Consider the following 27,695-nt stretch of genomic DNA (forward strand, 5'->3'; position numbering starts at 1 on the left):
AGGACTAAATTAAGACTTGAATTTTAAATGTGTACCAAAAGCTATCCATTTAGACTAAATCTTTAAAATATAAATAAGTCTTTTTGCTATTTTTATTTGTTGACTGTTTACATTTTAAGATCTAGGCAGATTATACACAGTGAGATCAGTAACTCGGTGAAATGTAGGGGAAGAAGTAGGAGTAATCGGCAAGTGATACTTTCATACTCATCTGAATAAGAACTTCTGTCGCTTGAATTTAACTTATTCAGATAAATGCAGACGTGGTGTGTGGCACTGTTTATAAACGCACTTGTTAACTCATAAGCAGCCAAAATGCTGTATGAGAGTTAATGCTACAAGTTGCTTCACAGCCATTTTAAATTGAATGAAGTCCCAAATAAAAGAGCCAAGGCTTACATCTGTAGGTTGTGCCAAAGATTTTGGGTAATAAAAATTACTTTTAAACCCCACAAAGTATTACTTACAAGGCTTCTCAAATTAAGTTACTTTGTAATCACTACAACTATTACTAATGGACATTGTCAACTGACATTCTTCATGCAAAATCACCATCTTTCGAATGCCACGTGTCAACATTCAGATCCTCCAAAGTTCATGCACTGAGGTTTTGGGCAGTTTTTTTCATTTGGCGTACTTGCTGCAAAATGATCGCTGTGAAATGGAATCGCAGAGACGTTTTTACCATTATTCTTCCACAATGACTGACTTCATTTCCTTGCTAAGATCAACAATAACACGTGCAAGTGCATGACTGAAATGGTGCTTTTGTAGATGTAATAAAAAACACATGCATATATATATATTTTTCAATGGGAAATTAGTAAGTGCTGTATTATACAGCTTCTAGGGATCGAGCTGCACACCACTGCCTACAGATCCAGGTTGCCTAGTAAACAGGAGTGTGTGACTAGGGATTGAGCTGCACACCACATCATACTTACCCAGGATGTGTGGTACCCAGGAGTGTGTGCACCTCTGTGTTAGCTTCTAAGGCTTGAGCTGCCCACCACATCATACATACCCAGGATGTGTAAGTGGAGAATTACTCACAGGTGTGGGTTAGGCTAGGATGCTTTTGAGTGCTGTTCTGTCTGGATCTTGGGCTAATGAAACTTAGGTGCCATGTTTCTTATCCAGTCTTTAAAAAGACTGTAGTGAAAAGAATTTTTAAACAGACTGTGTATCCCTGGCTGTTATGCAGGCTTGAGTATTCCATTTAATGGTGCCAGTTCTGGGTGCTCTTAATGGATCTTTAGAGCTGAAATCTGGGTGTTCCTGGAGTCTTGATAAAGACTGCCCAGATGAAATACAGACCAACACCAGGCCGAATTAGATGTCTGGGGTCCTATATTCAGTGTAAAGCAAGTAAAAAAAAAACACTGATCTCAAGTCTCTTTTTCCAAAATGCTTTAATGGCAAATGAGCGCTGCTTAGATGATTAAGTTACATTCAGAGTTGACTTGGTTTTATACACAATGTAAGTGGATGTGTTCCACTTGGGACCATCCTATTGGTCTTGGATTGGTGGGTTAAACCTTTAATGACATAACCAAGGAGGTGGGCCCATCCTGGTGTGCTTTGGGGGTGGGGATAATACCAGCCTGAGTTGCTAACCAATCAGGTTCAAACAAATTATACCCACTTATACTGTATATAAAACCAAGTCAAGTCTGAATATTCCATTCCACTGGTTTCTCAGTAGTATCTCTAAAATCTGAACCCATGTGACTAGAACTTGCTCTAGAACTTCCTGGAAAGCAGTAGGAAGCCTTAAACTGATATAAGCACTCAACTCTCCTTGTTAATAAGGAGAAATTAATCATAGGCACTAAACAGCCTATAACTGCAAAGTACCTTGCAAAGGTAAGAGAAAACAGCTCTTGTACATTACAAAAAAGCATTTAAACAGGCATGTCCAAGGGTCAGCTTCCGGTGATTTCTCCTGTCTACCTGGTCAATCTGAGCATACTGGGGCAATGCAGCAACTGCCTCCTGTACACAGACAACCCCCTCCTCCTACCACCCAACACTACAACCTGTGAGAGATGCACTTACTTAGCCAAACTGGAAGCTTACTTAGCCAAACTGGAAGCAAAGCTCTCTCCATCCATGATTGTGATAGACAGTCAACAGGAGAAGGTTAACACCTGCACTACACCTCAAGCAACACATAGCCCTTCAAAACCCACACCATCAACACCCTCACATAGCAACACTAAACCCACATATGTAGAGGCCCTTAACATTAACCTGCCCAAGCAACAAGGACCTCCAAAGCTAAAATGCAAACAAACACCAGTCAGAACCAAAGTGACACATAGCTCACAACATCAGTGTGCCACCCAACAACAGCCCCTAAGGCAAGACAACATGCCCAACACTTTAGTCATAGGTGACTCTATAGTCAGGCACACCGATATCCCACTCACCAGGCTGAGCAAGGAGAAAATTACAGTCAGCTGCCTGTCGGGTGCCAGTATCCACCACATAATGCATGCACTCAAGTCATTCCACAACAAGTACAAATACGACTCTGTCATTGTCCATGTTGGAGTGAATGACTTGAGACGTACCTCCCTGGACTACATGAAAAGAGACATGGAAGAGCTCTCGGATCATGTGGCCCAGGCAGGTATGACCGTAGCCCTGAGTAGCATCCTGTCTTCGCCCAGAATGATACCACAGTATAAGGACAAAATGATTGACTTCAACAATTGGCTAAGCTTCTGGTGTCATTCAAAGGGGATCCAGTATCCGTCTGCCTGGGACGACATGATGGACAAACCACGATGCTTTGCCTGAGATGGTCTGCACTTGTCACCCCTGGGATTCAGGTTACTGGCTAAAGTTCTTGCCACCCTTATAGTGCCTATTTAGGCAAGGTTCAAAGGGCAAAACCACCACCATAACAGATACAAGCATGCAAAATCTGAAGGTAATGCTACTCAATGCTAGATGTCTAAACCTCAAAATGCACTCCTCAAAATGGAGAACATCGATATCTGTGTAGTAAATGAGACCTGGTTCAAGACTCCAGAGAGCAACCCTGCAATACCAGGCTACAATTCTTACCACACTTTTCGGCCACCAAACCAAGACCGAAACACTAAAGGTGGAGGAGTGTCCATATTCACCAAGGATATTCACACCACCAGGCTAGTTGCCTAACACAATGCATCTGAAATTCTCCAGGAGCAACTAACACTAGGGAAGACTGCATTCCAAATTGTAGCTTGCTACAGATCCCCCAACATGCCCCAAGATTTTCACTACACCTTTCTAAATGTACTGGAAAATATTAAGATACAACCAAACACCCTAATACTGGGTGATTTCAACTACCCTGCCATTAACTGGGAAAACTACTCTGGTACCAGCACCTTTTCCCAATGGTTCTTGGAATTCATAAATTCCAACGCCCTGGATCAACTAATCCATTGTCCCACCAGAGGCTCCAATATCTTAGACCTGGTCATTACCAACATGGGAGATAGATGCTTCACACCAGTGGTCACCCCCTCATTGGTCAGGTCTGACCATAAGCAAATCACCCTTGACATCCACATCCCACCCCCCAGCAAGGAAGCCTCCGTAAAAAACTTCTCCAAAGCCAACTTCATGCTACTTAAGTCAGAAGTGACAAACTTCATGGCACCCATGCAGATGGGAGCTGAAAGTTCGACTACTGAATCCTACACTAAGGCACTGTATGAGCACATCCACTCGTGCATGAATCATGCCATTGCAAATAGAACCAAGATGCTCTCCTCCAAAAAAAGGAAGCCAATCTGGTGGCCCTCTGCCATAAACAAACTATACAACATAAGGAAGAAACTGTTGCAGAATAGAGGAAACTCCCAGGGTGCAAAAAACTCCCTTACCAGCATCAGTAAGAAGCTGAGATCCCTCATAAAATCCTCCAAAGCTAGTTACAAAAATAAAATTGCCAAAGATTCCAAAGACAACCACAAGGCATTCTATAGTTATGTCAAGAATCTAAATGGCAATGCTCACATCTGCTCTGAGCTACAACAGAACGGCATTAAATATATTGATCCCAAGGATATTGCCAATATCCTGGCAGATCGATTCCATGCCAACTTCATCCCCAGTAGAAACTGCACTTTCCAAAGCTAAGAATACAGCATCCATGGGACCAGATGACATCCCGAACTGTGTACTACATGAACTACAAAATGAACTGGCACCTCACCTAAGTGTCATGTTTAATCATAGCCTCACCTCAGGCTTCATGCCCACTGAGTGGTGCACAGCTACAGTTATCCCACTCCACAAGGGGGGGGATCCACCTTGGATCCCAGGAACTACCGTCCCATCAGTCTGATGAGCCTGATCTGCAACGGCATGGAATGCATTATCATGGAACTTATAAACAAAGACAGTGGCAACCTTCAAACACTGGACCCCACCCGGTTTGGGTTCATGAAGGGCCAATCTTGTCTCCTAAACCTGATTGACTTCTTCAAATCAATCTCCAGCGCTGCGGACAAGGGTAAGGTGGTCCACACAGCCTATCTGGACTTCACCAAGGCCTTCAACACCATCCCCCACTCTGGAATCACAGATAAACTTACTAAGCTGGGCATAAATCCCTGCATCACTTGATGAGTTGCCAACTGGCTTACTGACAGAACCCAGACTGTAAAAGTAGCCAACTCCAAATCCAGCTCCAGACAAGTGACAAATGGAATACCTCAGGATTCAGTCCTGAGATCACTCTTGTTTGGCATCTACTTCTCTGAAGTACAGGCCAACACTAAGGGACTCTGGCTAACAATGTTCGCAGTTGACTGCAAACTGGGAGCCATTATTGAATCCCCAAATGATGTGGATATTCTACAAAAGGGCCTTACAGAAACAGATGCTTGGTGCCAGAGCCATGGCCTCAAGCTTAATGCCAAGAAATGTGTAGTTGTCCCCTTTTTGAAAAACCATGTACCCATGAATTACCACATAGGTGGCAGTACACTAAACACTGAAAGTGTGATGAGAGACTTGGGGACACAGGTGGACAGTGGTTTCACCTTCGATAATCACATCGCCACAACAGTCAGGAAATCCTTCTATGTGGCACACCTCATCACTAAGGGCTTTTCATCCAGAAAAAAGGAGGTCATTGTCCCACTGTACTCATCCCTCATTAGACCCATTATAGAGTACAACGCCCCATTTGGTATATGCCTCACAAGACATTTGCAACAGCTGAAAAGGCCGCAAAAATACCTCACTAAAAGAATCACAGGCCTAAAGCAGATGCCCTATGCTGACTGTATAAAAAAACTCCAGCTATACTCTGTGGCATATCGTCTACCCAGAGGCAATCTCTGCTTAACATACAAGGCCATGTCAAACCCTGCGCTGTTGGACATGCTCCACTTAAAGAAATCCCAGTCCCTCAGAACCACACACTCCAGGGATCTAAACCTTGTCATCACAATGAACAAAACATGCTGGAGAGATAGGTTCCTGACCCAAAGACTCCCCATACTCTAGAATAGACTGCCCATGCATGTCAAGCAGATCGTCTCCTTGGCCCTCTTCAAAGGGAACCTTGACAATTGGATGGGAGATAGGAAATTCACCCCAGGGATCATGTCAGTTGCCCTGCTAGATAGGGGTCCAGGGAAGTAAATATTGTGGAAGAAATATCCAGGGAATTGTTTGGCTAGGCTTATATAGGCCCTAGGGCTGGTAGCCTAGTACCAACCTATGAATATATCCAAAGGAATGTCATCCATAAGCTGTAATTCATATATTGCACTATTAACCTCACATAACCTCACTGGCTAGGCTTAAAATGGCTCGCAAGGGCAGTTAGCTTAGTACTAATCTATGAATCTATATAGTCTCACAGCGCTTATTACATGTGATTTTCTTTAAAATTTTTACATCATTTAAAAATTCTTGCACACTTTTTATATACATACCTTTGTCTAAAATAACAATTGCACACCCTTATCCGCCTGCTTAGTAACTATGTCAGAGTTTGATTGCAACTTATAGTTTCATTGTTTAGTACTAGGCTATCTGCCCTGGGGCATTTGTAAGCCTAGCCATAGTGATGTGGCTTTCGCCACCCAATGAAATGGTACAAAAATGCACAGAATAGATTTAGAATACTGTGCCTCTGTCTAGTAGTGACACAGTGAAGGTCCCCTTATATAATAGAATTAGTTTACTGTGCCCCTGTCTAGTAGTGACACAGATGTGACCCCTGGGGTAAACTTACGATCTCCCATCCACTCATCAAGATTTCTCTCGAAGAGAGTCAGTGAGGGGCTCTGCCTAACATGAACTGGGATCTTGTTCCAGAGCATGGGAAGCCTCTGGGTTATGAATCTATCCCTCCAGCATGTCCTATTCATACTTGTGCAGAGGTTTAAGTCTTTAGCTCTCGTGGTTCTGATGGATTTGGATTTTTTTGAGGTGGAGCGTGTCCATCAGTTCCTGATTGGACATGGCCTTGTACGTCAGGCAGAGATCACCTCTGAGCAGGCGGTATGTTACTGAATAGAGCTGGAGTTTCTTTAGTCTGGCAGAATAAGACATATGTTGGAGACCCTTGATCCTCTTGGTGAGGTACTTTTTGTGGTCTCTCCAGCTGTTGCAAATGCCGGGTGAGGTACATACCAAATGGGGCATTGAACTCTATCATGGGTCTGATGAGGGAGGAGTATAGGGGTACAATGACATCCTTGGATCTGGATGTGAATCCCTTCATGATAAGGTGTGCAAGGTAGAATGTTTTTCTAACCACTTTGGCAACGTGGGTGTCAAATGAGAGGTCGCTGTCGACTTGGGTCCCTAGGTCTCTGATTACTTTTTCCGTACTCAGTGGGTTGCTGTCTATGTGATAATTTGTGGGTACTTTGTTTTCCCAAAGGGGATGACTATACATTTTTTGGCATTTAGTTTAAGGCCATGCCTCCGGCACCAGTTGTCCGTTTCTGTGAGGCCTTTTTGTAGGATGTATGTGTCCGCTGGTGTATCGACTATGACGCCTAGTTTGCAGTCATCTGTGAACTTTGTCAGCCACAACCCTCCCATTTTTGCTTTAACATCTGAGAAATAAATGCTGAACAAGAGGGGTCCCAGGACAGATCCCTGTGGGACACCACTTGTGACTGGCTTTGAGTCTGACATTGCTCCAGCGATTTTAACTTTATGGGTTTTGTCCTTTAGCCAGTTTGCAACCCATCTCGTGACATAAGGGTTTACGTTTAAGCTGTTGAGCTTATCTATGATGCCTGAGTGGGGTATTGTGTTGAAGGCCTTAGCCAAGTCCAGGTAGGCTGTATGGACTGCTTTGCCCTCATCAATGGCTCTATTGACTGTTTCGAAAAAGTCATCCAGGTTCAGAAGGCAGGATCTGCCCTTTACAAAGCCAAACTGGGTGGGGTCAAGTGTCTGTAGGTCCCCAATGTCTCTGTTTATGAGTTCCATAATGATTCTTTCCATAGCTTTGCAGACCAGGCTGGTAAGCTTATGGGGTGGTAGTTCCCAGCGTCTGTAGAGGTACCCCCTTTGTGGAGTGGGACCACTGTTGCTCTACGCCAGTGTTCAGGTACATATCCTGTAGTAAGGCTAAGGTTAAATAGCATTTTTATGTGCGGGTTTAGCTCCTCTTGTGGTTCACGTAGCACGCAACCCGGGATACTATCAGGTCCCATTGATGCTGTGTTTTTAGCTTTGCTGAGGGCGGCTCTCACTTGGACATCTGAGATGACAGGGAGATTACATTCAGCTGGGATAAGTATTTCTTCTTTTGGGGGTGAGGGAGGGGAGAAATTTGCACTGAACCTGTTAGCCAGAATGTTGGCAATATCTGTGGGTTCAGTGCATTTTTTTGTTGTTGTGAACTAACTCTGAGCATATCTGAAGGTTTCCGCCCAGGTTTCTAACATAGCTGAAGAAGGCTTTGTGGTTATCTTTAGTGTCCTTATCGATTTTTCTCTCAAAGTTGGCCTTGGATGTTTTTATGAGAGAACGTAGTTTTCTGCTAGTGTTGATCAGAGATGTCTTCCCTTTATGGGATTTTGCTCTGTCGTGCAGTAGCTTCCTTCTTTTGTTATACAATTTGTTAATGGCTGAGGTCCACCAGACAGGACGCTTGCCTTTGGTGGAGAGGGACTTGGATTTATTTGGGATTGCATGATCCATGCATTCTTGGAGATGTCCATAGAAAGCATTTGTGAAGGATTCGGCATTGTGGGATGTGGTATCCACTGGCCCAGTGGGCTTAAAGCATACCATCTCAGTCTTAAGAAGATTGAAGTCTGCTTTTGAGAAGTTTTTCACTGTGGTCTTTTGTGCTGGGTGTGGAGGTGGGATATGTATATCCAGGGTGATTAGTTTGTGGTCAGATCTCACTAGTGAGGGGTATACCTCTGGTGTGGAGCATTTTGTCCCCATGTTTGTGATGATCAGGTCTAGTATTTTATCTCCCCTAGTGGGAGAGGTGACTAGTTGTTCCAGTGCATTTGAATTTATGAATTCCAGGAACCTTTGGGCTAGGGTGTTAGGGCTAGAATAATGTACCCAATCTATGTTAGGGTAGTTGAAGTCTCCCAGTATGATGGTATTTTGTGATACATTCATATCCTCCAATGTCTTCAGGAAGGCTGAGTGGGGTTCCTGAGATTGGGAGGGTGGTCTGTAACATGCTACCAGTTGTATAGCAGTTTTGCCTATGGTTAGTTGCACCTGTATGGTCTCCGATGCTTCATGTGTTGCTACTAACCTGGAGGTGTGGATGTCCTTGATGAATATGGACACTCCCCCTCCCTTTGTGGTTCGGCCCGGGTTTTGGGGCCGAAAAGCATTGAGGTATAGCCTGGTAGCGCTTGGGTGCTCTCAGGAGCTTTGAACCAGGTTTCAGTTACTGCACAGACGTCGATGTTCTCCATACTGAGGAGTGCATCGAGTGCCTGCATCTTGAGATTTAGACTTCTGGCGTTCAGCAGCATTACCCTTAGTTTTTCCATTTTGTTTTCTAAGGAGGTGGGTTTGTCTTTTGAGCCTTGCCTAAAAAGGCACTATGGGGGTGGCAAGAGCCTTAGCCAATATCCGGAAGCCCAGTGGTGACAGGTGCAAGCCGTCCCTTGCAAAGCAGCGTGGCTTGTCCAACATGTCATCCCAGGCAGACCGACATTGGATCCCCTTAGAATGACACCAGTACTTGAGCCAATTATTAAAGCTGATCATCTTGTCTTTGTATTGTGGCATCATTCTTGGTGAGGGCAAGATGCTGCTCAGGGTCAGGGTCATACCAGCCTGGGCTGCATAATCAGAGAGCTCCTCTATGTCTCTTTTCATGTAGTCCAGGGAGGTACGTCTCAGGTCATTTACGCCAGCATGGACAATGACGGAGTCATATTTGTGCTTGCTTTGGAGTGACCTGAGTGCATGTGTTATGTGGCGGATCCTAGCTCCCGATAGGCCGCTCACAGTCACCCTCTCCTTGTTCAGCCTGGTAAGCGGGACATCAGTGTGTCTGACTATAGAGTCACCTATTACTAGTGTATCAGGCATGGTGTTTGGCCTTAAGGGCTGTGATTGATTGACACACTGATTTATTGAAGTATGTGTTGCATGTGTTTTGTTTTGAGGTGGTGGATTTTTGGATGTCTGCTTAGGGACCCTCTGTTGTTTTGGTAAGTTTTTTATTAGAGCCTCCGAGTATGTCTTTGTGTTTTTATGTGTTTGGTTTGCAGTTGTGGTAGGTCTATGTGGGACTGGGTTTGTTGTGTGTGTGGTTACCATCTCCTCCTGTCTGGTCATGCCAGCCCTGAGTTGAGAGAGTTCAGCCTCCAGTTTGGCTATATAGTTGCATCTCTCACATGTATTTGTGTTTGTTGGGAGGAGGAGAGGGTTGTCTGTGTACATGAGACAATTGTAGCATTGTCTCAAGATACCCAGATTAACCAGATGAACTGGAGAGGACGCCAGTAATCTACCACTCGACATGCTAGAACAGTATAAGGGAGTGCTGTGCCTTTAAGGGAAGTAGATATTCACAGGGGTGGTAGGTGGATGTAGTGCTTACTTAGTACGAGAGTGCTTACTTAGTAGAGAAGTTTTGAGAACAAGTGCTAGGCTTATAATATAGCGAGTAGTCTGATTATACTAAGAGTAGAGCTTCCTTAAGGGAAAATTTGAAGAGCAGACTTGGCAGAGCCAGAAGAAGTTTAACCGGTGCTGCGCTATGCACACAAATGCGCAAAGCCGTACAAACGGGGATTTTAAACAGGGGACTTCAAAAGAGCTAGAAATGGTCCAAAACAACCAATTACTACAGCTCTTGTGCTGAGGTCACTTCCTACAGGGACAGGTAGGCTGCTCAAGGCTCCCCACTCCCACTGGTGAGCAAAGAAACTTCCTTCTATCCAAGTAAGGTAATGGACAACACAGGAACTACACCACAGCCCAGAATACAGCAATGCCTGTAAACTGGTCTAAACTAGTCGAGGAGAGGGGAAAACAAGGATTATTTTTTGTCTTTAGATAGAAACACACAGAAAATGCAGAAACAGTAATAAATCAGTTACACAGGCTAGCACACTTTAGTGGGCAGCCTCAACAGTTAAATTAAACAAACAAACTTTCGATCAAATTCGACTAAAATGTAACTTTAAGTGCAGATATTAAAATAATGCAGCAAACAGCTAAAAACAGTTTAAGCTTGTTTAGGGTAAGCTAGAGAAGCTATTTCAAGTAAAAAAACAGCAAAGATACTTAAATCCAGAAAGTAGTTGCTTTTCTGAGTTCTCTGTAGCTAGGACCACTCTGCAGGACCACAAGGAGCTTGTCTGAGTAGTATAGCCAGAAAAAAACGCCCAGAGGCGGATTTTAAACAGGGAACTTCAAAAGAGCTAGAAATGGTCCAAAACAACCAATTACTACAGCTCTTGTGCTGAGGTCACTTCCTACAGGGACAGGTAGGCTGCTCAAGGCTCTCCACTCCCACTGGTGAGCAAAGAAACTTCCTTCTATCCAAGTAAGGTAATGGACAACACAGGAACTACACCACAGCCCAGAATAGAGCAATGCCTGTAAACTGGTCGAGGAGAGGCAGGAAAACAAGGATTATTTTTTTGTTTTTTTTGTTTTTAGATAGAAACACACAGAAAATGCAGAAACAGTAATAAATCAGTTACACAGGCTAGCACACTTTAGTGGGCAGCCTCAAGAGTTAAATTAAACAAACAAACTTTTGATCAAATTTGACTAAAATGTAACTTTAAGTGCAGATATTAAAATAATGCAGCAAACAGCTAAAAAACAGTTTAAGCTTGTTTAGGGTAAGCTAGAGAAGCTATTTCAAGTAAAAAAACAGCAAAGATACTTAAATCCAGAAAGTAGTCGCTTTTCTGAGTTCTCTGTAGCTAGGACCACTCTGCAGGACCACGAGGAGCTTGTCTGAGTAGTTTAGCCAGAAAAAAATACCCAGCGGCTGATTTTAAACAGGGAACTTCAAAAGAGCTAGAAATGGTCCAAAACAACCAATTACTACAGCTCTTGTGCTGAGGTCACTTCCTACAGGGACAGGTAGGCTGCTCAAGGCTCCCCACTCCCACTGGTGAGCAAAGAAACTTCCTTCTATCCAAGTAAGGTAATGGACAACACAGGAACTACACCACAGCCCAGAATACAGCAATGCCTGTAAACTGGTCTAAACTAGTCGAGGAGAGGTGGGAAAACAAGGATTATTTTTTTGTTTTTTTTTTTGTTTTTAGATAGAAACACACAGAAAATGCAGAAACAGTAATAAATCAGTTACACAGGCTAGCACACTTTAGTGGGCAGCCTCAACAGTTAAATTAAACAAACAAACAAACTTTCGATCAAATTCGACTAAAATGTAACTTTAAGTGCAGATATTAAAATAATGCAGCAAACAGCTAAAAAATAGTTTAAGCTTGTTTAGGGTAAGCTAGAGAAGCTATTTCAAGTAAAAAAACCAGCAAAGATACTTAAATCCAGAAAGTATTCGCTTTACTGAGTTCTCTGTTGCTAGGACCACGAGGAGCTTGTCTGAGTAGTGTACTAAGGCATCATATTCTTCCTTTGTTAAATTATATTTCCTATTAAAGGTATTTCATTCATACAGTGCTCTCAACTGTTTTTCACAGGTATCGTGAAAGGTGGTGATAACAGGTGCACTCACAGGTATAAAGACATCCAAAAACTAAAATTGGAACCCTTCTTCCAAATCAATCTCCCAAGTGCCTGGGGGAAAAACAAAAGGGTAAAGGTGGTTTCCAAAAACACAGCCCCTATTTCTGGACCTCGGCCAAGGGGCCCTTTTCCCAAAACACCATCCCCCCCCCCCCCCCCCCCCCCCCCTCCAAACTCTGGGGAAATTTCCAAAAGTTTTAAACCTTCCCCCTAATAAGCTGGGCATAAATCCCTGCATCACTTGATGAGTTGCCAACTGGCTTACTGACAGAACCCAGACTGTAAAAGTAGTCAACTCCAAATCTAGCTCCAGACAAGTGACAAATGGAATACCTCAGGGTTCAGTCCTGAGATCACTCTTGTTTGGCATCTACTTCTCTGAAGTACACGCCAACACTAAGGGACACTATTAACAATGTTCGCAGATAACTGCAAACTGGGAGCCATTATTGAATCCCCAAATTATGTGGATATTCTACAAAAGGGCCTTACAGAAACAGATCTTGGTGCCAGAGCCATGGCCTCAAGCTTAATGCCAAGAAATGTATAGTTGTCCCCTTTTTGAAAAACCATGTACCCATGAATTACCACATAGGTGGCAGTACACTAAACACTGAAAGTGTGATGAGAGACTTGGGGACACAGGTGGACAGTGGTTTCACCTTCGATAACCACATCGCCACAACAGTCAGGAAATCCTTCTATGTGGCACACCTCATCACTAAGGGCTTTTCATCCAGAAAAAAGGAGGTCATTGTCCCACTGTACTCATCCCTCATTAGACCCATTATAGAGTACAATGCCCCGTTTGGTATATGCCTCACAAGACATTTGTAACAGCTGGAAATACCGCAGAAATACCTCACTAAAAGAATCACAGGCCTAAAGCAGATGCCCTATGCTGACTGTCTAAAAAACTCCATCTATACTCTGTGGCATATCGTCTACCCAGAGGCAATCTCTGCTTAATATACAAGGCCATGTCAAACCCTGAGCTGTTGGACATGCCTCACTTAAAGAAATCCCAGTCCCTCAGAACCACACACTCCAGGGATCTAAACCTTGTCATCACAATGAACAAAACATGCTGGAGAGATAGGTTCCTGACCCAAAGACTCCCCATACTCTAGAATAGACTGCCCATGCATGTCAAGCAGATCGTCTCCTTGGCCCTCTTCAAAAGGAACCTTGACGATTGGATGGGAGATAGGAAATTCACCCCAGGGATCATGTCAGTTGCCCTGCTAGATAGGGGTCCAGGGAAGTAAATATTGTGGAAGAAATATCTGGGGAATTGTTTGGCTAGGCTTATATAGGCCCTAGGGCTGGTAGCCTAGTACCAACCTATGAATAAATCCAAAGGAATGTCATCCATAAGCTGTAATTCATAAATTGCACTATTAACCTCACATATAGTCTCACAGAGCTTATTACATGTGATTTTCTTTAAAATTTTTACATCATTTAAAAATTCTTGCACACTTTTTATATACATACCTTTGTCTAAAATAACAATTGCACACCCTTATCTGCCTGCTTAGTAACTATGTCAGAGTTTGATTGCAACTTATAGTTTCATAGTTTAGTACTAGGCTATCTGCCCTGGGACATTTGTAAGCCTAGCCATAGTGATGTGGCTTTCGCCACCCCATGAAATGGTACAAAAATGCACAGAATAGATTTAGAATACTGTGCCTCTGTCTAGTAGTGACACAGTGAAGGTCCCCTTATATAATAGAATTAGTTTACTGTGCCCCTGTCTAGTAGTGACACAGATGTGACCCTGGGGTAAACTTATGATCTCCCATCCACTCATCAAGATTTCTCTTGAAGAGAGTCAGTGAGGGGCTCTGCCTAACATGAACTGGGATCTTGTTCCAGAGCATGGGAAGCCTCTGGGTTATGAATCTATCCCTCCAGCATGTCCTATTCATACTTGTGCCGAGGTTTAAGTCTTTAGCTCTCGTGGTTCTGATGGATTTGGATTTTTTGAGGTGGAGCATGTCCATCAGTTCCTGATTGGACATGGCCTTGTACGTCAGGCAGAGATCACCTCTGAGCAGGCGGTATGCTACTGAATAGAGCTGGAGTTTCTTTAGTCTGGCAGAATAAGACATATGTTGGAGACCCTTGATCCTCTTGGTGAGGTACTTTTGTGGTCTCTCCAGCTGTTGCAAATGCCGGGTGAGGTACATACCAAATGGGGCATTGAACTCTATCATGGGTCTGATGAGGGAGGAGTATAGGGGTACAATGACATCCTTGGATCTGGATGTGAATCCCTTCATGATAAGGTGTGCAAGGTAGAATGTTTTTCTAACCACTTTGGCAACGTGGGTGTCAAATGAGAGGTCGCTGTTGACTTGGGTCCCTAGGTCTCTGATTACTTTTTCCGTACTCAGTGGGTTGCTGTCTATGTGATAATTTGTGGGTACTTTGTTTTTCCCAAAGGGGATGACTATACATTTTTTGGCATTTAGTTTAAGGCCATGCCTCCGGCACCAGTTGTCCGTTTCTGTGAGGCCTTTTTGTAGGATGTATGTGTCCGCTGGTGTATCGACTATGGCACCTAGTTTGCAGTCATCTGTGAACTTTGTCAGCCACAACCCTCCCATTTTTGCTTTAACATCTGAGAAATAAATGCTGAACAAGAGGGGTCCCAGGACAGATCCCTGTGGGACACCACTTGTGACTGGCTTTGAGTCTGACATTGCTCCAGCGATTTTAACTTTATGGGTTTTGTCCTTTAGCCAGTTTGCAACCCATCTCATGACATAAGGGTTTACGTTTAAGCTGTTGAGCTTATCTATGATGCCTGAGTGGGGTATTGTGTTGAAGGCCTTAGCCAAGTCCAGGTAGGCTGTATGGACTGCTTTGCCCTCATCAATGGCTCTAGTGACTGTTTCGAAAAAGTCATCCAGGTTCAGAAGGCAGGATCTGCCCTTTACAAAGCCAAACTGGGTGGGGTCAAGTGTCTGTAGGTCCCCAATGTCTCTGTTTATGAGTTCCATAATGATTCTTTCCATAGCTTTGCAGACCAGGCTGGTAAACTTATGGGGTGGTAGTTCCCAGCGTCTGTAGAGGTACCCCCTTTGTGGAGTGGGACCACTGTTGCTCTACGCCAGTGTTCAGGTACATATCCTGTAGTAAGGCTAAGGTTAAATAGCATTTTTATGTGCGGGTTTAGCTCCTCTTGGAGTTCACGTAGCACGCAACCCGGGATACCGTCAGGTCCCATTGATGCTGTGTTTTTAGCTTTGCTGAGGGCTCTCACTTGGACATCTGAGATGACAGGGAGATTACATTCAGCTGGGATAAGTATTTTTTCTTTTGGGGGTGAGGGAGGGGAGAAATTTGCACTGAACCTGTTAGCCAGAATGTTGGCAATATCTGTGGGTTCAGTGCATTTTTTTGTTGTTGTGAACTAACTCTGAGCATATCTGAAGGTTTCCGCCCAGGTTTCTAACATAGCTGAAGAAGGCTTTGTGGTTATCTTTAGTGTCCTTAGCGATTTTTCTCTCAAAGTTGGCCTTGGATGTTTTTATGAGAGAACGTAGTTTTCTGCTAGTGTTGATCAGAGATGTCTTCCCTTTATGGGATTTTGCTCTGTCGCAGTAGCTTCCTTCTTTTGTTATACAATTTGTTAATGGCTGAGGTCCGCCAGACAGGACGCTTGCCTTTGGTGGAGAGGGACTTGGATTTATTTGGGATTGCATGATCCATGCATTCTTGGAGATGTCCATAGAAAGCATTTGTGAAGGATTCGGCATTGTGGGATGTGGTATCCACTGGCCCAGTGGGCTTAAAGCATACCATCTCAGTCTTAAGAAGATTGAAGTCTGCTTTTGAGAAGTTTTTCACTGTGGTCTTTTGTGCTGGGTGTGGAGGTGGGATATGTATATCCAGGGTGATTAGTTTGTGGTCAGATCTCACTAGTGAGGGGTATACCTCTGGTGTGGAGCATTTTGTCCCCATGTTTGTGATGATCAGGTCTAGTATTTTATCTCCCCTAGTGGGAGAGGTGACTAGTTGTTCCAGTGCATTTGAATTTATGAATTCCAGGAACCTTTGGGCTAGGGTGTTAGGGCTAGAATAATGTACCCAATCTATGTTAGGGTAGTTGAAGTCTCCCAGTATGATGGTATTTTGTGATACATTCATATCCTCCAATGTCTTCAGGAAGGCTGAGTGGGGTTCCTGAGAATGGGAGGGTGGTCTGTAACATGCTACCAGTTGTATAGCAGTTTTGCCTATGGTTAGTTGCACCTGTATGGTCTCCGATGCTTCATGTGTTGCTACTAACCTGGAGGTGTGGATGTCCTTGATGAATATGGACACTCCCCCTCCCTTTGGGGTTCGGCCCGGGTTTTGGGGCCGAAAAGCATGATACGAGGTATAGCCTGGTAGCGCTTGGGTGCTCTCAGGAGCTTTGAACCAGGTTTCAGTTACTGCACAGACGTCGATGTTCTCCATACTGAGGAGTGCATCGAGTGCCTGCATCTTGAGATTTAGACTTCTGGCGTTCAGCAGCATTACCCTTAGTTTTTTTCCATTTTTGTTTTCTAAGGAGGTGGGTTTGTCTTTTGAGCCTTGCCTAAAAAGGCACTATGGGGGTGGCAAGAGCCTTAGCCAATATCCGGAAGCCCAGTGGTGACAGGTGCAAGCCGTCCCTTGCAAAGCAGCGTGGCTTGTCCAACATGTCATCCCAGGCAGACAAACATTGGATCCCCTTAGAATGACACCAGTACTTGAGCCAATTATTAAAGCTGATCATCTTGTCTTTGTATTTGTGGCATCATTCTTGGTGAGGGCAAGATGCTGCTCAGGGTCAGGGTCATACCAGCCTGGGCTGCATAATCAGAGAGCTCCTCTATGTCTCTTTTCATGTAGTCCAGGGAGGTACGTCTCAGGTCATTTATGCCAGCATGGACAATGACGGAGTCATATTTGTGCTTGCTTTGGAGTGACCTGAGTGCATGTGTTATGTGGTGGATCCTAGCTCCCGATAGGCAGCTCACAGTCACCCTCTCCTTGTTCAGCCTGGTAAGCGGGACATCAGTGTGTCTGACTATAGAGTCACCTATTACTAGTGTATCAGGCATGGTGTTTGGCCTTAAGGGCTGTGATTGATTGACACACTGATTTATTGAAGTATGTGTTGCATGTGTTTTGTTTTGAGGTGGTGGATTTTTGGATGTCTGCTTAGGGACCCTCTGTTGTTTTGGTAAGTTTTATATTAGAGCCTCCAAGTATGTCTTTGTGTTTTTATGTGTTTGGTTTGCAGTTGTGGTAGGTCTATGTGGGACTGGGTTTGTTGTGTGTGTGGTTACCATCTCCTCCTGTCTGGTCATGCCAGCCCTGAGTTGAGAGAGTTCAGCCTCCAGTTTGGCTATATAGTTGCATCTCTCACATGTATTTGTGTTTGTTGGGAGGAGGAGAGGGTTGTCTGTGTACATGAGACAATTGTAGCATTGTCTCAAGATACCCAGATTAACCAGATGAACTGGAGAGGACGCCAGTAATCTACCACTCGACATGCTAGAACAGTATAAGGGAGTGCTGTGCCTTTAAGGGAAGTAGATATTCACAGGGGTGGTAGGTGGATGTAGTGCTTACTTAGTACGAGAGTGCTTACTTAGTAGAGAAGTTTTGAGAACAAGTGCTAGGCTTATAATATAGCGAGTAGTCTGATTATACTAAGAGTAGAGCTTCCTTAAGGGAAAATTTGAAGAGCAGACTTGGCGGAGCCAGAAGAAGTTTAACCAGTGCTGCTATGCACAAATGCAAAAGCCATGCAAGCGGGATTTTAAACAGGGACTTCAAAAGAGCTAGAAATGGTCCAAAACAACCAATTACTACAGCTCTTGTGCTGAGGTCACTTCCTACAGGGACAGGTAGGCTGCTCAAGGCTCCCCACTCCCACTGGTGAGCAAAGAAACTTCCTTCTATCCAAGTAAGGTAATGGACAACACAGGAACTACACCACAGCCCAGAATACAGCAATGCCTGTAAACTGGTCTAAACTAGTCGAGGAGAGGTGGGAAAACAAGGATTATTTTTTGTTTTAGATAGAAACACACAGAAAATGCAGAAACAGTAATAAATCCGTTTCACAGGCTAGCACACTTTAGTGGGCAGCCTCAACAGTTAAATTAAACAAACAAACAAACTTTCGATCAAATTTGACTAAAATGTAACTTTAAGTGCAGATATTAAAATAATGCAGCAAACAGCTAAAAAAACAGTTTAAGCTTGTTTAGGGTAAGCTAGAGAAGCTATTTCAAGTAAAAAAACAGCAAAGATACTTAAATCCAGAAAGTAGTCGCTTTTCTGAGTTCTCTGTAGCTAGGACCACTCTGCAGGACCACGAGGAGCTTGTCTGAGTAGTATAGCCAGAAAACAGCCCAGAGGCGGATTTTAAACAGGGAACTTCAAAAGAGCTAGAAATGGTCCAAAACAACCAATTACTACAGCTCTTGTGCTGAGGTCACTTCCTACAGGGACAGGTAGGCTGCTCAAGGCTCTCCACTCCCACTGGTGAGCAAAGAAACTTCCTTCTATCCAAGTAAGGTAATGGACAACACAGTTACTACACCACAGCCCAGAATAGAGCGATGCCTGCAAACTTGTCTAAACTAGTTGAGGAGAGGCAGGAAAACAAGAATTTTTTTTTTTTTTGTCTTTAGATAGAAACACACAGAAAATGCAGAGACAGTAATAAATCAGTTACACAGGCTAGCACACTTTCGTGGGCAGCCTCAACAGTTAAATTTAACAAACAAACTTTCGATCAAATTTGACTAAAATGTAACTTTAAGTGCAGATATTAAAATAATGCAGCAAACAGCTAAAATACAGTTTAAGCTTGTTTAGGGTAAGCTAGAGAAGCTATTTCAAGTAAAAAAACAGCAAAGATACTTAAATCCAGAAAGTAGTCGCTTTTCTGAGTTCTCTGTAGCTAGGACCACTCTGCAGGACCACGAGGAGCTTGTCTGAGTAGTATAGCCAGAAAAAATGCCCAGAGGTGGATTTTAAACAGGGAACTTCAAAAGAGCTAGAAATGGTCCAAAACAACCAATTACTACAGCTCTTGTGCTGAGGTCACTTCCTACAGGGACAGGTAGGCTGCTCAAGGCTCCCCACTCCCACTGGTGAGCAAAGAAACTTCCTTCTATCCAAGTAAGGTAATGGACAACACAGGAACTACACCACAGCCCAGAATACAGCAATGCCTGTAAACTGGTCTAAACTAGTCGAGGAGAGGCGAGAAAACAAGGATTATTTTTTTGTTTTTAGATAGAAACACACAGAAAATGCAGAAACAGTAATAAATCAGTTACACAGGCTAGCACACTTTAGTGGGCAGCCTCAACAGTTAAATTAAACAAACAAACAAACTTTCGATCAAATTCAACTAAAATGTAACTTTAAGTGCAGATATTAAAATAATGCAGCAAACAGCTAAAAAACAGTTTAAGCTTGTTTAGGGTAAGCTAGAGAAGCTATTTCAAGTAAAAAAAACAGCAAAGATACTTAAATCCAGAAAGTATTCGCTTTACTGAGTTCTCTGTTGCTAGGACCACTCTGCAGGACCACGAGGAGCTTGTCTGAGTAGTGTACTAAGGCATCATATTCTTCCTTTGTTAAATTATATTTCCTATTAAAGGTATTTCATTCATACAGTGCTCTCAACTGCTTTTCACAGGTATCGTGAAAGGTGGTGATAACAGGTGCACTCACAGGTATAAAAAGGCTTGACTTCCTAAAATGCTTAGTTTCATTATTGTTGTTGTTATTATTTTGAAAAAGTCATTTCAAATTAAAGTTATGAGAAAATATTTTTAAGCCTGTCAGTGCTTCTAGAGAGCCAGTACAGGTAGGTACAAAGTCCAGACCTTTCTTCAAAAGTGAACAACTTCATTACTTATCGCCTCTTGTTTTACTTGCTCCAAGTTACCAGCCCTAATTAATTATTTCTGTCTCCTCCTCCTTTTCTCCTGCCTCTGGACATCAAACAATATGTTACCTTGATCTTCGCTGCTAAATTGGGTTTCATAATCATCTGAGTACAATGAAAATCCTCTCTCATTGCTATTATGGAGCTACAGGAAGTAGAAGCAGCAGTGGTTTCTCTAAGTTCTGGCTCTGATGGTCTCTGATTGGATAAATTCCTGGTCACTAAGGCCAGCATATTAGAGTGAAGAACCTGCTGAATCTGTTTCTCACCAACAGATTCCAATATTTCAAATGTGTCTAGCTCATACACTGAGCCTTTTTTAGTAATTTTTTCTTGTCTTTTAACTTCTTTTGGCCAAGAAAAGATGTGACCTTGTTGGAAATCATTAATATCTCAAGCATATTTACATCTTTTTAGTTGTTTGAGTTGTTGGTCAAAAATATTCAAGCGGTCTAACATCAGGTTGTAACTAGTGATATTTTCTTTAAAGGATGGCATATTAGACAGGGTACTTTCTAATGTTACAATGTCTGTATACAGTTCACTTTCAATGTCAGCAAAAGAACTGGTTCATAAGCAACATATAGTCTGAACTCAACTTTTAATTCAGTAGCTGCCATTTCTCCAAAAGGGTAGGATATGTGTTGCAGTAAGTCAGCATCTTGAGAATTCTCAAGCCTCTTGGTGCTAGTCCAAGTTCTAAATATGCCTGGAAACTCAACCTCTGCCATTGAGGATGTTTATAGGCTTGTACTTTTTTTCTCTAGAACAGTTAATTATTGAATAAAAGAGTCATTAGTAGTCTTATTCCTTGCATTGCTTTGTCCTATGTTTATAAGATTTGATAGCAGTGGATTAGGGCATGCATTAAGCATTTTGCCTAGGTGACACTGGGATTTTCCTGCTGAAATCATTTCTAATTGTGCCTCTGAAACAATCGTGTGTCATATTCTTACATCCTTCACTCAGCTCAAAGTTGCTGGCCAAAAAAATATAGCAACCCAAAACAAGAAAACTACCAGCAAAAACTGTGTAAATACGGTCAATGGCTAAAAAGAGTCCAGTGGTTAGTTAGTTTTATATTGCACCGAGGAAGGGTTATACCTGAAAGCTTTGCGGAATTTTATTTAAAAGTTATTTTCTCTTGGCTTTGTTAGTCCGGCTTTCTTGTTTTTCCATTGTGTATTGTTTAGCGGTTGACTGCATTTGGACAGTTTTTGCTGGTAGTTTTCATGTTTTGGGATAACATCCATTAATAGGTTCATATGTTCATAGGTTCACAGGTGTTTAGGCTAACAACCACAAAGGCCTTTTTAAGCATAGCCATGCATCCCAAATCTCTGATGAGTTCTGTTACCCTTGATAACTGTAAGCATAGGCCTGTGAGATGAACCATTTAGAGGTTACCTGTGTCCATTAGAGACATGGGTGCCAAACCAGGGATGAATTTCTGGTTTCCCGTCCAGTTGTCCAAGTTGCACTTGAATTGGGTTAGGGAGGAACATGGATGGGGAGCCTGTTCCATAAACAGGATAGTCTCTAGGATACATACCTATCTTTCCAGCAAGTCCTATTTATAACACAGGCAAGGTTTAAGTCTTTAGAATGGGTAGTTCTGGTGCTGTTTGTTTTGTAGATATGCAAGAGGTCCATTAGAGTGGGGTCTGACAATGCCCTGTATGACAGCCACAGATCTCCCCTCAAATGCCTGTAGGAGACAGAATACAGGGATAGAGCTTTGAGGTGGTCTGCATAGGACATTTTACATACACCCTGTATTCTTTTAGTGAGGAACCTCTATGGATGTTCTAAATGTTGGATATGCCTGCTTAGGTACATACCAAAGTGGGCTTTGTACTCAATGATAGGTCTGATGAATGCCAAATACAGTGGAACAAAGACTTTCTTGGACTTAGATGCCACACTTTTGCTTATAAGGTGTGCAAAATATAATAATTTCCTCACCATTGTAGACACATGATGGTCAAAGGCTAAATTGCTACCTATATGTGTCCCTAAGTCCCTGACTACTGGGTCAACTCTAAGGGGTGTGTTGTCTATATATTTACCAGGGATGGATGACTTCCCAAAGGATACTATTATGTATTTCTTGGCATTTAGTTTTAGTCCATGGCACTGACACCAGTTTGTCTGTGTCAGCCCCTCCTGGAGAACATTTGTGTCAGTGTGAGATTCAATGACAGCTTCTAATTTGCAACCATCTGCAAATTTAGTCAACCAGAGACCACTGACATTGGCCTTGACTTCTGAGAAGTAAATGCCAAAAAGGACTGGTCCAAGGACTGATCCCTAAGGGACTCCACTTGTGACTGGCCTCTTTGTAGAGATGAACTCCCCAATTCTAACTTCTTGTGTCCTGTCTGTGAGCCAGTTGCCTATCTACCAGGTGACATATGGGTTTGTACCTAACCTCTTGAGTTTGTCAACAATGCTTGAGTGAGAAATTGTCTCGAATGCCTTGGCCAAGTCAAGGTAGGCAGTGTGAACGATTTTGCCCATCCATTGCTTTGGTGACCTTGTCAAAGAAGTCCACCAGGTTGAGTAGGCATGATCTGCCCTTGATGAAACCAAACTGGGTTGGGGCCAGTGTCTGGAGGTTTACTATATCTCTATTGATTATCTCCATGATAATTCTTTAAAGGTCTGTAGTTTCTAGGGTCTGTAGATGGCCCACCTTTGTGCAGAGTGATGACTGTTGCTTTTCTCCATTCATGAGGTACAAAGCCTGTTTGCAAGCTACAGTTAAATAGTAATTCCAGAGGCCCTGATAGGTCATGTTTCATGCTATTTAGAAGGCATCGTGGCATATTGTCTGGGCCCATTGATGCAGTGTTCTTGATCATAGAGAGAGCATTAAGGACCTGTTACCTAGTGATAGTAGGGGAAGTTATAGTTGATGATATTTCCTGTGGGAAGGTGAGGGGGAGAGAGGGGTAAAGTTGGAGCTGAATTTATCAGCCAGGAGATTTGCTATATCTACTGGCTCAGTATAGGTGGTTCCATTTACAATGAGCTCTGCATTTTCTTTCTCCTGTTATGCAGCCTATTTATTTTTGTGATTCCACCAGGGTGGCTCATTTTTTTTTAGTTAGTTCTGTACTTCCTCCTTGTGGGTACAGCATCTTCTCTGCAGCTATTAACATGCTTGTACAGGGTTTCTATGAACAGTTCTGTATAGGCAGCAGTGTTCTCAGGGTTTATGGGGGGGCTACATTTTTGCCAGGTTCTCACTTAATAGCAGGAGGTTAGCCTTAAAATAGTTCCTGAATATTCCAGGTTTAACTGGGGTACAGGTTTTATTTTTACTTCAAATGAGACCATTATGTGGTCTGACCTTACCAGGGGAGACATTACAGTAGGGGGTGTGCAGCAGTCTCCCATATTAGTGAGGACCAGATCCAGTATGGCTGCACCCCCAGTTGGTGTATTGACTATCTTGTCCAGGGAATTTATGCTTACAAAATCCAGGAATGTCTGTCTATGTATGTTTGGTGTCATGTAGGATTCCCAGTTAATAGTGGGGTAATTAAAGTCACCCATGAATATGGTATTGGGTTGGATGGTAAGTGTTTCTAATAATTTTAAATACATAGTATTGGTCTCCTGGGTCATAGAGGGGAACCTGTAGCTTGCAAAGAAGTGGTATTGGATTTTACCTATGGTGACTTGAACATGGAGCAGCGCAAGTCCATTGTCCTGTTTAATCAGCCTTGAAGTATATTTATTTTTTATGTAAATAGAGATACCTCCACCTTTAGTCCATGCCTGTGAAGTAGCTGGCCTAAATGTGTGGAAGGCATTATAACCTTGCACTATTGGTGTGCTTTCCATGGCTTTAAACCATGTCTCAGTGACCACACAGACATCAGCATTCTCTAGGGTAAAGAGAGCTTCTAGGGAGTGGAGTATTTTGTTTAGACTCCTAGCAGTGAGCAGTAATACCTTTAGATTTTTTTGTTTTGATTTGCTATGTCAAAAATAATTTCAGTTTGACATTGCCTAAAAAAAGGTATTATGGAGGAAGACAATGTTTTAGCTAATATTTGAAAACCTAGAGGGGAGAGGTGCAGACCATCATTGCCAAAGCAGTGTGGCCTGTTGACCATCTCCTTCCATGCTGACAAATATTGCACCCCCTTAGAATGACACCAGAAACTAAGCCAATTATTAAAGTCAATCATCTTTTATATTATGGCATCATCCATGGAGAAGGTAAAATGCTGCTCAGTGCTAGTCTCATACCAGCCTGGGTCACATATTCCAAGAGCTCCATGATGTCTCTCTTCATATAGTCTAGGGAGGTACAGCTCAGGTCATTTACTCCCACATGGACTATAAGTCATATTGGTAATTGTGGTGCATGTGTAATGTGGCAGACCCTAGCCCCTGATAAACAACTGACCATAACTTTCTCCTTACTCAGCCTGGTGAGAGGGACATCAGTGTGTCTCATGGTGGAGTCTCCAATGACTAGAATGTTGGATTGTGTGGTGGCTTGCCTTATGGGCTTAGAGGTAGAGGCTCCATGAGATGTAGCTCAATGTCTTGATGTGGGTGTTGTTTTGAAAGAACACATTTGGGGCTGCTGTGGGTATATGTTATGTGTACTTTGTTTAGGAGGTCTTTGTGGTTTAGGAAGGTTACATGTAAGTGCCTCAGCATATGTGAGTCGATATGTCTGCTTTGAGCTGTGTGTGATGAGTGCAACATGTGTACTACTGACAACCTTATTGACATTGGGAATACTTATATCTGAGAGCTTTGCCTCCAGTGACATTGTGTAAATACATCTCTCGCATACCAAATCAGTTTGTTTGAGAATTAACTGGCTGTCAGTAAACATAAGACAATTTCTACATTGCCTCAGGATGCCTATATCCACCAAGCTGGTAATATAGACAGTAGGAAAGTTCATATCCATGGCAGCAGACCCTTTTTTATTGATTAGACAGTTGGAGTGAGAATATCAATCACTGTCAAGAGTATCTAGTTTGCAACTATGTGAACAGTGCTAGTCAGTGCAACCTAGTTGCCTTGTGTACATCTAGGCACTGGAGAAATTTCAATTGTACTTTTAGAGGAAAAATGTCACTCAAGGTGTCTGAGTCTGTACAGAGCACTGCCAAACACTTGAGGGGAAACTAATACATAGACACTGAAAATTTAAGAATGAAGTATTTAGCCAGATTTTCTAAAGTTAAAAACAAATTAAGCAGTACTTACTGAAAACAAAGAATTAGCTTGTCAAGAATGATGAAAAGAGGGGAGTTGCATGCATGGCTACTGCCTGGCTACTACTAATGCAGGTCTCACCACAGCTTCACTCTGGATACAATGCTCCTCTGCCTCTTTTCTCACCAGAAGCAAAATGTTAGCACCAATCCCAAGAAGAGAAGCAGGCCACAGCCTATTTAGTGATCCACAGTCTTTTCCCACATGATGCAAGGGTCTGTAGGCTTGTAGCCTTTTCCTGGTAAACGTCTTGAATAGCAACCAGACCAATCAGGAACATTAAGCACAAACACTCACTCTCCAACCAGAAATATTCAGGAATCAATGCACTCTGCTCCTTTTCTCACCAGGACCAGAATATAAGCATGGATTGATTCCAAGCTGTCACCTATGAAGCAGTTATTAGGCTTTCTGGTGATCAGCCATCAACAGGAAATAATGTCCCTGTACTCCTTCTCTCACAGGAGAAAACAGAAGCACTAATCCCAAGATGACTAATGAGAGGCAGAATGTGGGCTCTCCAGTAACTGGTGGTCTTGCACTAGATGTTTATAGGTAAGATAAAAAGAAATGGTTTATCCTAAGCACTACTGTGTGTATTGAATAGTTAGATATAAAAAGGGGTAATTTAAGTTTTAGCATTTTAAGTGGAGAGCCACTATTTTAAAAGAGCAAGATAGATTGAAAGGGAGTGGGCACTTTTGTATCCTGGTACTGTGGGATGGCCGATACATTTAAGTAGTTGAAGGGGAGTGATTTCACAAAATGATAATTTTGTGCTCACTCACACCAGCCAGTGAAAGTAGAGAGGGAAGGAGATATATGGTCAAATTAACATAAGGGGCAGGCATCTCGAAATCAGTGATGTTTAAGAACACAACGGTACCAGAGAGGTGGGGTGGGAAAAATTCTTTCTGACTCACAAGAGACAGAGCTGTGGCCTCTTTCGAAGTTTTAATATGCAATTAAAAGCAGAATACAAGTAAAACACAGTGTAAATCAAACAAATCACAGTATACAAAATAAAAAAGGCAATGAAGCAATATAAAATACAAGAATACAATAGGAAACTAACCTTTCCCTCACAGCAAGCTGTAGCAAAGTCTGGGTGAGCCTTTCCAGTAAAGCTTTGAAATGTTTAATTTCACCCCTTAAATAGAAGGTTTAGTTCCTAGCTCTACCATATTAACTTTGAGAAACTGTTTTAATCTTTGCCTTTATGCACTGCTGTTGCCACAAAGTATTTTTTAAGACTAGGATTCTGGCATGCACTGGTTAAAACCAAAACCTTTGTCCTTTTGTAATTAAATGTTTTTTTCTCCAGCCATAATTCTTCCTGTGAATACATGTCAGAATACATTCTTATTAGTTTCTGTCAACTCATGATTTAGGATACTTACTGTAGTAATGATCCTCTTCAAACAACCATCATTCTTACAACAAAATGGATATCGTATGAGAAATATAACATATTGGCATTTTGGTTTTTCACAGATTTTGGCACATGGTACATTGTGTATGCATGGCAGGCTATTGTTTTGTGTATGAATGCTGTCACTGAGAAGTGTGCTTTATTTTTAACTTGTCTGCATTATTCATATTACCTGCTTCATAATGTCATGCTAGTATGTATTATGGAGCACACATTACATGCTTACTTTGGCACATGGGCATTGGATTAATGACTGTAAAGAGATGCATACACATGGATACAGTGTGTGTGTATATATGTGTATTGCGGTTGTTGTAGCAGTACACTGTGAAACACAGCTACATGAACATGTACCTGATAGGACCATGTGTTTGCCAGCTAAAGTCAAGCAGTGTGTGTCATGAAGATCAGACAAACCCACCTCCATAAACAACACAAGAAACCAAAAACTGAGGCTAATGCTACTCAATGCCAGAAGTCTAAACCTCAAAATGCATGCACTCGAGGCACTCCTCAGAATGGAGAGAATCGATATCTGTGCAGTAACAGAAACCTGGTTTAAGGCTCCAGAGAGCACCCCAGCACTACCAGGCTATAACTCATACCATACCTTTCAGCCCCAGAACCCGGACCAAAATACAAAAGGCGGGGGCGTATCCATCTTCATCAAGGATATCCACACCTCCAGGTTAGTGGCACAGCACGAGGCCTCAGAGACCATCCATGTGCAATTAACAGTGGGCAAAGCTGCTTTTCAGATTGTAGGTTGCTATAGATCACCCACCATGTCTCAGGACCCCCACTCAGCATTCCTGAAAACATTGGGAAATATGAAGGTCCTACCAAACACCG

General features: G+C 42.7%; 1 protein-coding gene and 1 long non-coding RNA gene across 2 annotated transcripts in view; one reads left to right on the forward strand and one right to left on the reverse strand.

Annotated features, from left to right (window-relative positions):
* The window catches only part of LOC122813936 (zinc finger protein 614-like), a 980,134-nt gene that overhangs the window by 733,836 nt on the left and 218,603 nt on the right, over positions 1-27,695 (forward strand). The window lies entirely within an intron of this gene.
* Positions 1-27,695, reverse strand: part of LOC122813940 — a 293,904-nt gene that overhangs the window by 67,323 nt on the left and 198,886 nt on the right. The gene's annotated exons all lie outside the window — the stretch shown is intronic.

Source organism: Protopterus annectens, chromosome 10.part0, assembly GCF_019279795.1.
Source record: "Protopterus annectens isolate FY-2018-M chromosome 10.part0, PAN1.0, whole genome shotgun sequence".
In the NCBI taxonomy this organism is placed as follows: Eukaryota; Metazoa; Chordata; order Ceratodontiformes; family Protopteridae; genus Protopterus; species Protopterus annectens.